Here is a 12,788-nt window from a genome sequence, read left to right as displayed (position 1 = left end):
TCTACTCATCATGGAGCTTCTTCACCTCCAGTAAAGAGCAGGATACTTTGGGAGCTTTACAGAACTACACTGATACTGTCTTCTGTGGTAAAGTCTCCTGCAGATGCCAATTGCCCTGTTGCCCATGTGTAGGGTCTTCCTAAACCCTACACTGACTTTTTTTTTTTAAAAGAAATACTGTCTCCATCATCAGTGGCCTGAGAGATTCCAGTTTTGGATGCTAAAGCCTTAACATATAAATTACATTCCCTTTTCTGGTAACACAGAAAGATCAAGGCTTGGAGACAGACAAAAAGCCAGTAGCCCTGCTATAGTATTATGCCACAAAAGCTGGCTTGTGGATTCAGTGAAAAAAATCCCTGAGGTGGGGTAGGCAGATTAGGGAAAAAAGAGCTGTTTCATATAGAGAGACCTCAGTCCTGCACAAAGCAGAGGTATTTAAGAGAAAGTCTGGGGCATCTGAGAAGGGTTTGATAGTACAGATGATGGAGGTTTGCCTGAGCAATGGAAGAAGCAGATACTTAAAAATAAAAACTTTAGGAGTAAATATAGAGTAATTAGATAACCAGTATCCATGGCCTTGAGCTCTGCCTACTGAGATAAGGAGATTAAGCATCAAGTTGGGCTGTTTTGCCCTCTTGTGCCTACTTTTGTACCAACTGCCAGCATTGTCGAGTCTGCATTAATCTCAGCACTGATTTAAAATAATTCCAATGATCTTAATACCCTGAATAAAGCAGTAATGCCTCTGCAGCTGAGAAGCAGCAGGTCCTGCCCCTCCCTTGTCCCAAGCACTGCTCTGCCATCAAAGTCTGCCTCAGGATGGCAGCAGCAGATGAACAGCACCCTTAGTACCCAGCATCAGGTTTCTATCAGCTGACAAACCCTGCAAGGAAGGTGCTGGCATCCCAGCCACCAGCACTGCCTGCTTGTTGTCTGGGAGTGTGAAGGATGGATGCATTTCTCATGCTGTTTTTTGCTTCCAGTGGCACACCATCCCTGTGGACAAGGGGGGAGAGGGGATTTCTCTAAGTAGGCCCTGGTGCTTTTGCAAGATTGGTTGTTGCTTAAGTGCTAAGCTAAATCAGTCAAGCAGAGAATAGCAGCTATGTGGTTCAGAAGCAATTTCAGCTCCTGGGTGTGCCAAGCAGAAAAGAGATGCCTGGAGAAGAAACCTGTGTGCACACATGGACCACATGACACACACCCAGGGGGTGAAGGTCCATCCCTGTTGCAGAGCATCCACCCAGCTCATGTTCCATGTCTTTTGAGCTTTGTGTTCTGTTCCTCAGCAGGTCTTGTGGTGTTGAGTCAAACTTCAGTCAGTTCTGGGCCCCTCAGTTGAGGAAGGAGATTGAGGTGCTGGAGCAGGTCCAGAGAAGAGCAAGGAGGCTGTGAAGGGACTCGAGCACAAATCCTGTGAGGAAGGGCTGAGGGAGCTGGGGGTGTTCAGCCTGGAGAATAGGAGGCTCAGGGGAGACCTCATCACTCTCTACAACTCCCTGAAATGAGGTTGGAGCCAGGGGGGGGTCAGTCTCTTCTCCCAGGCATCCATCAGTAAGATAAGAGGGCATGGGCTTAAGCTCTGCCAGGGGAGGTTTAGGTTGGATATTAGGAAAAAATTATTTACAGAGAGGGTGATCAGGCATTGGAATGGGCTGCCCAGGGAGGTGGTGGATTCTGCATCCCTGGAGGTTTTTAAAAGACTGATGTGGCACTCAGTGCCCTGGTCTGGGAACCACAGTGGTAGTGGATCAAGGGTTGGACTTGATGGTCTCAGAGGCCCTTTCCAACCCAGCTGATTCTGTGAATTTGCACTTCATCTCTGATGTGTTTCCACATTTCTCTAAAGATACTACCTAGCACAAGTCCCAGAGGATGCTTCTGGAGCAGGTGTAGTGGCATGGAGGTCCATAACAAGTGGTGTCCCCCCGGGGTCAGTATTGGGTCCAGTCCTGTTCAATATATTCAACAATGAGCTGGACAAAGGGATAGGCTGCACCCTCAGCAAGTTTGCTAAGGACACAAAACTGGGAGGGGTGGCTGACACACCAGAGGGTTGTGCTGACATCCAGTATGACCTGGACAGGTTGGAAAACTGGGCAGAGAGAAACCTGATGAAATTAAGTAAGAACAAGTGTAGGGTACTGCATCTGAGGAAATGTAGAGGTTGGGGGCTGACCTGCTAGAGAGGAGCTCTGTGGAAGAAGACCTGGAGAGTCCTGGTGGACAGGAGGATGACCATGGGCCAGCAATGTGGCCTGGGGGCCAAGAAAGCCAATGGCATCCTGGGGTGCATCAGGAAGAGTGTGGCAAGCAGGTCGAGGGAGGTTTATCCTCTCCCTCTACTTTGGTGAGGGCTTATCTGATGTACTGTATTCATGCTGGGTGTTTCAAGGACAAGGAACTGCTGGAAAGGGTACAGAAAAGGGCTATGAGGATGAGTAAGGGTCTGGAACATCTCAATAATAAAGGCTGAGAGGCCTAATTTGGAGAAAAGAAGACTGGGGGGGATCTCAGCAATGCTTATAAATACTGAAAGGGTGGGTGTCAGGAGGATAGGACCAGTCTTTTTTCAGTGGTGCCCTGTGACAGGACAAGAGGTAATGAGGACACACTTGAACAAAAGAATAAGAAGTTCCATAAGTTCCATCTAAACATGAAGAGGAACTTTGCATTGAAGGTGTCAGAGCACTGGCACAGGATGCCCAGAGAGTTGGTGGAATCTCCATCTCGAGGGACATTCAAAACCTGCCTGGACACTATCCTGCAACCTGCTCTGGGTGAACCTTCTCTGGCAGGGGCCTTGGATTAGATGATCTCCAGAGGTTCCTTCCAACCCCTGACATGCTGTGATTATCCCTTTTTCAAGGATTGTGAACAACTGTTTTAATTCTATGAGTAAAGAAAGCTCAAACTTGGGGGTTTAGTGTTGGTATTTTTTTTTTTTTTCCAGAAGCACAGGATCTTTTGCAGCTGTTACCTTGTAAGTTATAACCCACCACTCAGAAACCTGACTTGTATAAAGACTGAGAAAATGGAAAGGCTTGGGAATTTAAAGAACAATCAAATCAGGTTCCTCTGAACCCAAGGACAAGTGACCTCAAAGCATCATGGACAACCATGTAAAATAGAATGTAGCAGCCATTTATTAGTAAAAAGAAAACAACAACAACAACAAAAATTAAAAAAATGCCTGTCCTGGATCTTTTTTGGTGGTACCAAAGTTTAAGTCTGTGTTTTTAGAAGGACTGTGGGACTTGATAGAGAAAATGCTTTTGATGAATTGTACAGATGAGCTGTGAAAGGAACTGCTGATCCTTTCAGTGCCACAAATACTGACAACATCTGCCCTGTTCATCTTTTGCTTTCAAACAGTGATGGTTTTATGGAAAGCAATGTCTTACTGGATGGCCCAGAACTACATTTGGATGGATGGATAGAGCAGCATTAGCCATAAAAAGTGCTTTTTAAAAGCAGATTGGGAATTCTCACACCCCCCCCCTCTCCCTCAGCCCTTTCCTCCTCTGGTATTTTGCCTGCTGTATGAATTAAGACTGTACTCCTCTAGAAATATTTTACAATTTAATATTGAGTGTAATTAAGAATATAATCACTGTTATCAAAAAAAGGTATTTAACTCTGTTGTAGTTTCTTTATCATTCATGTGGATAAAAAGTCTATAATAAAAAAAAGAAAAATATGAGATAATAGTTGACCTTCCCTGTAATTTAATGCTATGCTTACTCCACAAAAGAAAAGAACGGGGAAATTTATCCCCAAGAATGTCTTCTTAGCAGTATTTTAATTCACAAATTATGAGTTGAAGTCTTTTGTGGCAGAACTCCCCTGCCTTTGGTAATTTAGAAAACGTTTGGAAGTAAATCTGGTGGAATTTCAGGAAGTGCCTGGTGGATTTGATTTTAATTCTGTTTCCACATAACTAAAGGGAGACAGGCCAAAGCCATTTGACTTTTGAAGACCACCAGCTGCATTCCTCTAGATCTTTTCCCAATGATGTGCAACACCCCAGTTTTCAGGGCTTTCCTGAGTGGAATTTGTCTTCATGCAGAAGGTCTCAGTGCCAAGCATGGTGTCGTCCTTGACAGTATAGAAGATTGTCTCCACCAACACCAGCATCTGGAAGGGGTTTCAGCCACCCCCAGCACTGGGATATGTTGGAGTGTTGCTCTCTCAATATTTCCCTTGCTCCCAGAAAATCCCTGGGAGATTAAACCAACTTTACAGGGCTTTATAATTCCTTGGAGCAGTCTGACAGACCTGGAAGGCAGGGGAGGAAGGGCACAGCACAGGCTGTTTATGTGTCCTTCTCTGTGAGCTGACAGGACTCAGATTAAAAGACTCATTGAACTGGCAGCATTATGGGTTTTGTAGCATAGAAGAAGAAAAAAAAAAAAGCAATGAAAGCACCAGAAAAGCTGGACCAGGTCAGACCAAGAGTTCATCTGTTCCAGTAGCCTGTTCCCAATAGTGGATAAAATCAGATAATTCGCAAAAGCACACAAGCAGTGAGAGGTATGTTCCTAGAATATTCTTTTAGCTTCTAGTGATTTATGGCTCATGGGTTTTCTGATCTAGAAATGATGTCTTGTTTCTAATAACCCTCAATGGGTTATTTTCTTCCATTAACTCATTCAATGACTTTTTAAAACCTAGGCACTCTTTTACTGACTTATAGCATCCTAAGGCAATCAACTCCACAGCTTAAATACAGGTAAAAAACCCCACAGCTCCTGATGTTTGCAGCTACCACCTTTTATCCTCATTTTATGCCCTGAGCTTCTTGGGTGAGACCATTTGACTACTGGCAGTCCTTGTCCACCTTCTCCATATCAGTTGTGATTTCATAGACATCTATCAAACCTTTTCAGCTGTTTCTTTTCCAGGTCAAAGAGTCATAGTCATCCCACCAACAGAAGCAGTCCCATGGCTTTGAGGCCTTCATGTTCCTTTTCCTGATCAGGTATATCCTTTTTTCAGGTGAGGAATCAGCTGTGCTAGGGTATTCAGGATACTATAAAGTTTAGAGTATAGGGTGAAATTATATTTTTCTGTAGTGAAATGAGGCAACAGGTATTGCTAATTACGAGGTGGGAGGCATGAGCTTGTGTTAAGCCCACCTGTGCCCAATTAAGGTTTACCCCAGCTGTGCATGAGCAGGATTGAGCGACACAAGCTCACGCCTCCCACCTCATAATTAGCAATACCTGATTGCCTCATTTTACTACATTTTCCCATGATGAATGAACTTGACATGATGGTCAAATGTCTCACCACTATAGATCAAAAATTTTGCCCCAGACATAAAGTAATCCCATTGCTCAAGACAAAATTACTGCTCTAATAGCTTCTGAGTGCCAGAGTTCCTGGATGTGGTCAGGCATGCAAAGTAACCTCTTGTCCTTCCCTGTTTGAGACCCAGCCTGTTCAGACCCAGGAGCAGAGAGAGATGAAGGATCTACAGCAAATTTATTTTAGATTTATGTTCAGTTTTGGTCTCCTGGTGTACCAAAAGGATGTGTACAGGCTAGAGAAGGTCCAGAGAAGAACCACAAGGATGATCAGAGGACTGGAGCACCTGCCATATGAGGAGAGGCTGAGAAAATTGGATTTGTTCAGCCTTGAGAAGAGAATGCTCAAGGGAGACCTTATGACCATGTTCCAGTAATTAAAAGGTGGCTCCAAAGAAGATGGAGACTCCCAATTTACAAGGAGTCCCATGGACAAGACAAGGGGCAATGGGCACAAGTTGCTCCTGGGGAGATTCCAATTGAACACAAGAGGAAAATTTTTCCCCCTGAGGACAGTCAGACACTGGAATGGTCTCACAGGAGAAGTGGTGGTGGGAATGTTTTAAGTCTCAACTTGACAGGGTGCTGAGACATTTCATATAAAAAATAATATTAGAAGGGATGGATGGATGATGGGATTGGATGATGATGATGGTTGATGGTTTCATTCATCATCTCATGATCAGATGGTCCTTGAGGTCCCTCCCAACCTGACATTTTATGATTTTGTGATTTTTTTTATACTCCCTGCTCAGGCCACCACGTTCCCCAGTGACCTTCCCCAGCAAGTAAGTAGCATGTCCGGTGTTGGTGAAGTTGGGACACTGGGTATTAAATTCATAACTCACACAACTGATAGGATGAACATGCAACTAATATGCTCCAAACTGAAGGTTCTAACTTCAAGCATTCCTTTTGCACTTGGTTGGTTATGCTAAAGCCCCCAGTGAGGGGAAGTGGAAACACCACTTATCTGATTTGTAACTGAGATATTGACCAAAGCTACAAATGTGAAACACTTGGAACAAATGTTCGTGTGTCTCAGAATTAAGCATGAATTCAATATTTTGTTTAAAAAATAATTTCTCATGCTGATAAAGCTCAGGAACGTGATCCTGGAAAACAAACACAGAGTAGCCACTGCCCAAACAAATCAACTTTGAGAAACACCCAAGCAAGCTTCATATCAGTGGTTGCTTTGTGTTTGCTTTCCTCCTGTGGCCAAGTTTGTACACCTTAAAGTGATGAGGATCCCATTAAACACTTGTGTTTCACAGACTCAACCCTCAACCTTTGCCCCAGCTGGCCTCATAAAGAAGAAATTCTTTTGCTACAAGGGTGGTGAGACACTGGCCAAGGTTTCTCAGAAAAGTTTTGGCTGCCCCATCCCTGGAAATCTTGAAGGCCACATTGGATGGGGCTTGGAGCAACCTGGACTGGTGGGAGGTGTCCCTGCCCATGGCAGGGGGTTGGAACTGGATGATCTTGAAGGTCTCTTCCAACCCAAACCAATCTGGGATTCTATGATAAAGAAAAGGAAAAAAAGGATATGGGAAGATGAATGCAGCAATAGATACAGTTGTATATGCAGGATATGGACCCTAAGGCTGTGTCTACACTAATGTTCCCCTGGATTTAACCTCCCCTATATACTAATGTTGTGGTGGTAGCCCCACAGGGATGTGTTTGAGCCCACCCATGTCCTGAGGAGCAGCTCCCTACATGGATGGGGAGTCAGCCCAGCCCCACAGCCTCTCCCAATGGTGGTTTGGATGTGGCCCCTTGAGCTGAAAGGTTTTGTGGTGTGGGGGCAGCTCTTGGGTGCCACATGGGAGGGGTCCCAGCCACGGTTAATTGACTGGTATGGGTCAGCCCTTATTGTTGCTGTCCTTATAAAAGTCACATTTGAGCGGAAAATAGACATTCAGCTTTTCTTACACATGATGTGCGGCTTGTCAACACCTTTAAGAAACCTGTGTGGTTGACCAAATATTAGTTCTACAGCTGCCACCATGAGAGAGGCAAACAGGAATAGCTGTCTGATCTTAGCTTTAGCCTTTTTTTCATCAATATCCCCTGAGATTGACAAAAACCACAGCACAGGCTACGTGGTCTGCAGGGATTTGAATTTTCTTGGTGCTTGAATGGACAATAAATAATTACAGAAAGCTCACCAGTGCTTGACAGTCCTTTATTTTTTGCTCCCCACAGAGTTGGGTTTCCATGAACTGCCCACAACACCTCCAAACTCAGCTCTGTCCTTCAGATGTGGTGGTGTTTCTCCAGGACTTAGGATATAACCTCATTTGTTTCTGAGGTACTTTAGCACAGTTATTTATGCTGAAGAAGTGCACCAAGCATAAAGGTATGTGGTCCTCTGTCTTTTGTCTTCTGTGAGGGATTAAAGCTCAGCTTTCATCAAAATGTATTCTTCCTTTTTCATAATTCTGCTGTAAAACTTGAAAGCAGTTGGGCCAAAAGTTGTGTATGAATTTTGCAGTGCACAAAAAAAAACCCCCAGCACCTTCACAGCAAACCTATATTTTTTTAGGCTGTATCAACAAGGAATTAATAAAAACAAACCCCAGGATTTGCTCTGACCCTCTTGGATAAAAATTCTACCCCCTGGACTTTCAAACCAGAATCAATCTGCTAAGCAAAACAGTTGGGAGTGGTCCTGTAGGATGTCTCACTATTATGTTATCATCTTCCATAGCTTTTATTCCTCTTAGGGGTTTTTCCTTGGAGTTTATATCCAGATGAGCATGGCAGGGGGGCTGGAAATAAAGGATCTTCTAGGTCCCCTCCAATCCAAACCATTTTATGATTCTAAATGCATTTTGACACAATTTTACTCAACTGGCTTGGTGTATTCAGTACATTTTTGAGAGGGCTTTTTTCACTAGGGTAAGATTATAATTGATACTTACACTGATATAATGTAAGTAAGCATAATTGCATATAATGTAAGTATATGATAAACCATAACATAGAATGGTTTGGGTTGGAAGGGTTTCATCTACAAACTGCTACCCAAATAGTCACTAATAAATCCCAGAGCAGGCAAATAACCTGCAGCCAATCTAGGAAGCTGAGGCCCTGCATACAACTCAGATTCTTGTGCCCTGTGTTGGGTGCCTCTTCAGCTACGTCCACACTTGGCTGGCTGCCCTGGTCTCAACTGGTTTGTTTCACCTGTGCTGGCAGTTTGCAGTGGTGGACTGCACCCAGTCCATGTGAGATAAGGTGTTCCTGCAGGAAAATGCTGCCTCCTCCACTGGAGGATCTCAAACTTCTCCACAAAACTGGAGTCAGGTGGATACTGGGATAAAAAAAGAGAAAAATTATTAAGATGTTATTCAAATATTCAAAGCATCCCATTGGGTTTTTTTCCTGTAATGTCTCTGAAAGTGCAGTGAATTTCCATTCTCAAGAGGTGTTTGTAGAATGTGTCCCAGCCACTTCCATCATGTCTTCACACTGGACATGATGGAGGGTTTTAAGTACCATCCAGGAGAGATCTCCAGTTGCTTGCAAGAATGAGATCTGCTGTGTATTTAGCATCTTTTCCCCTCAGGACACAGTCTGAGTTCCAAGGAAGTCAAGAAAGAGACTCCCCTTGACTTTGGTGAGCTCTGGATCAGACTCAGAATCACAAAGGGGTTATAAAGCACTTGAGGCTTTGGTCTGAGCTTTCTGTTTGTGCAATAAAAGATGGGAAGCACTGGCATCTGACCCAAAATTAAGTCCTCCCTTCTTAGGAAGGCTCTTGTGGCATGTATGACACAGGAATGTTTCTTAATGTCATGCTTGCTTTGTCTCAAAGCCAAGTAAAAGGCCAATGATGCCCTGAAGAAGGGAAAGAAGCTATTTAGCTGCTAAGTGTCCTCCTCCTTGGATGGTACAGGATGGATAATTTGTGTGTGGCTTGTCCATAAACACACCCAGATATTTCTGCAGGCTTGCTCCCTGCTGTCCACCTCTCTGTAAAATCTGTTTAATGTCATTCATCCTCTGTTTCCTTACACCACAGATAAAAAAATCACAGCCGTGGTCATTACCTAACCATACTTGGTGACATCTGAAAACCTTGCCAAACAGTCTCCAGGGGATTTGGAAAGGTGCTCTGCTCCTGTTCAATACCAGCAGTGAGGCAAGAGGAGCTGAAATTGTTTGGCAGATATTTATCATGGGCTAGCAGAAAAAAAAATGCATCAATCTCTGCTGTTGGTTTTGAACCACCTGCCAGCCTGGAGGGTATTGATGTATTCTGTGTGAATGGATTAAGGAGTCTCCACCCTAAGGCACCACTCCTTCTCTGACCACAAAGCCCAGGTAATGGCATTTTTCTTCACCAGATATCTCAGGAAAAGACTGACACCCACCCCCTGGCTCCAACCTCCTCTCAGGGGGTTGCAGAGAACCAGAAGGTCTCCCCTCAGCCTCCTTTGCTCAAGGATCAACACCCCCAGGTCCCTCGGCTGCTCCTGGGCAGACTCCTGCTCCAGACCCTTCCCCAGCTCCGTTGCCCTTCTCTGGACACACCCCAACCCCTCAATGTCCTTCTTGTCCTGAGGGGCCCAGAACTGAGCCCAGGATTCCAGGTGCAGCCTCCCCAGTGCCCAGAACCTGCTGGTCACACAGTGCTGACACAAGCCAGGATGCTGGTGGCCTTCTTGGCCGCCTGGGCACACCCTGGCTCATATTCAGATGAATCAACCAATACCCCCAGGTCCTTTCCCTCTGGGCACTTTTCAGCCACTCTGCCCCAACCCTGTAGCATTGCCTGGGATTGGTGTGACCCAAGTGTAGGACCCAACACTTGACCTTGTTGAACCTCATACAATTATCCTCATCCCATCAATCCAGCCTGTCCAGGTCCCTCTGCAGAGCCTCCCTACCCTCAGATCAACACTGCCTCCCAACTTGGTGCCATCTGCAGAGTGACTGAGGGTGCACTCCACCTCCTCCTCCAGATCATTGTTAAAGTACAAATTATGGACAGGTTAGGTCCTAACCATTACATAGAGATCAGTTGTAAAAGCTGGTTCCTGCCCTGGCCCAACAGAGTCCACCTCATTTTGTGTTACAGTATCTACATGGAAGGAACGGGTCAGTATTTGATTTAATTATGTTCCGTCTGTGTAAGAAAGTGCTGGAAAATAAATAGCTACTGTGTGTGTCACATTTGAAAGGCACTAAATACATTAAAAATCCCTTTTTCTCAATAGGGTTGGCTAGTAATGCCCTGGAAAGATTTCTGTTACTGTAGCATCGTTATCCTTTTCAAAAGAGAAACTCTGATCAGTGGACTGCGCCTTCCTGTGGTCTCTTAAATTATTCTTTGGATAGTTAAGCCTCTCATGTGATGCTGCAGCATGGCAGTGTTAAAAAGGATCAGGTGTCTTTAGAAGATCCATATCTTTCTATTCTGGTTTGAAAGGAAAAAAAATTGGGTATTCAAAACCCACTGGGGAAGAGTTGAGAGACAGCAACTGGTCTGAAGGTCACCATGTGACTGGTGTGGCATCCAGGGGTCTCTGAGTTAATTTAAGCATGATGCTGACCTCTCTCTCTCCAGAGATTGCTGCATGTATCTTCTTAATGCTTTTCTGCCTTATGCAACTGATTCATTCTTTCTGGAAAGTCATGCAAAAATTACAGAATAGAGTTTTGAGCATTTTTGCACATTTGATTTTGGATCCTTTGGCAGTTCTGAAGTGCTGATTGCTTCTTTACACCCTCAGTAACAATGCAGCTTTTTTAAGGTAGGTCCAAAATGATGACAGTTGAACTTCTCTCACATGAAGCTGATGATCTGGGGTGGTATGAGGGTGGCAGCTGAGTTGGCATGAGAAGGCCAACTTCTGAAAGTTTTATACCTGAGAACTTAGAATTTCCTTCTGGACTTACCCAGCATTGCTCCTGGACAGGTTGGATTTTGCCTTCTCTTAAGCAAATTATGGAATCATAGAGTCTCAGGTTGGAAGGGACCTCAAGGACCATCTGGTCCAGCCCTTCTAATATTATTGTTTATCTGAGATGTCCCAGCACCCCATCGAGCTGAGACTTAAAACTTTCCAAAGTGGGGGAATCCACCACTTCCCCTGGGAGACCATTCCAATGTCTGACTGTCCTCATGGGGAAAGATTTTCCTCTTGTGTTCAATTGGAATCTCCCCAGGAGCAACTTGTGCCCATTGCCCCTTCTCTTGTCCATGGGACTCTGTAAATCAGGAGTCTCCATCTTCTTTGGAGCCCCCCCTTTAAGGACTGGAACATCATAACAAGGTCTCCCCTGAGCCTTCTCTTCTCAGTCCAACCTATGAATGTAACCACGAGGTTGCTTGGCAGAAAGGTGCCTACCAGAGAGAATATCCTTTAAAATGTGGCTGAGGAGATGCTTCAAAAGCTGTTTTAGGGGGGTGGGAAGCAAGTGAAAGCATCTTTTTTATCATCGCTGAGGCTCACAGCCTCCAGGAATTTGGGTATATCTGCTTTCAAGGAGGTTGACAGGGTTTGAACCCCCTTTACAGAAACAGACTCCCAGATTAGTTTGGGTTGGAAGGGACCTTCAATATCATCCATTCTCACCCCCCTGCCATGGGCAGGGACACCTCCCACCAGCCCAGGTTGCTCCAAGCCCCATCCAACCTGACCCTGAACACTTCCAGGGAGGGAGCAGCCACAGCTTCCTTGGTCAAGATCTTCCTTTAAGATCTCAACTGTTTGTTTCCAGATTATTTTTTTTTTTTTTTTTTTTGGTGTATTAGGTGACATTCAGTCCTACTGTAAGACCCAGACATTAGCTGCATGGGGATATTTCATAACAAAGTTCCAAAATGCCTTGGACTGCAGTTACAGCTTCACAGCACATGAACACAGCATCGTGTTCTTGCAAACATTTGTTATTATGCAGGATTTCAAGATATTTGTTTAACTTAGGTATTTATTGATCATGGAAAAGAAAAGTCGGTACCAAGCTGCTTTTAGATGAGGGTAAAGAAGCCTAAACAAAGCTCTTTACTCTTTACTAAGCTGCACTGCAGCAACTGATCTTCCTCTTCAGCCAGTGCTTGCTGCCCAGCCCTGCTTCTTGCTACTCACCAGCAAGGCTCTTTCTACTGACCAATTACCTGTTGAAACGTTTCAGTGTGACTAAGATAAAATAAAGGCCTCGTTAGTGAAGAAATAAAATTATCCTTAACCACGTAGTGAATGTATTAGAACATTTAATTCAACTTCAATTGCAGTGGCGCTTCTTTCTCTCTCCCCCACCCTGGGTGAAGTTCTGGTCCAGGCTGATAGACTCATTCCTTCTGTCAGAGCCATGAGCCCATGGCCAAGATGAGTTCAAGAAGAGGTGGGTTATAAAATCCCAGTCAGATCTGGGATAACCCCATAGTGAGCCCTTTCCTTCCCTTTTGGCACTGTATGGTGTGTACCATGGAGGAGAGGGGGATGAAGAGCAGAGGAG

Source organism: Heliangelus exortis, chromosome W (genome assembly GCF_036169615.1).
Source record: "Heliangelus exortis chromosome W, bHelExo1.hap1, whole genome shotgun sequence".
Lineage (NCBI taxonomy): Eukaryota > Metazoa > Chordata > Aves > Apodiformes > Trochilidae > Heliangelus > Heliangelus exortis.
Note: the sequence above shows the minus strand (reverse complement) of the source record.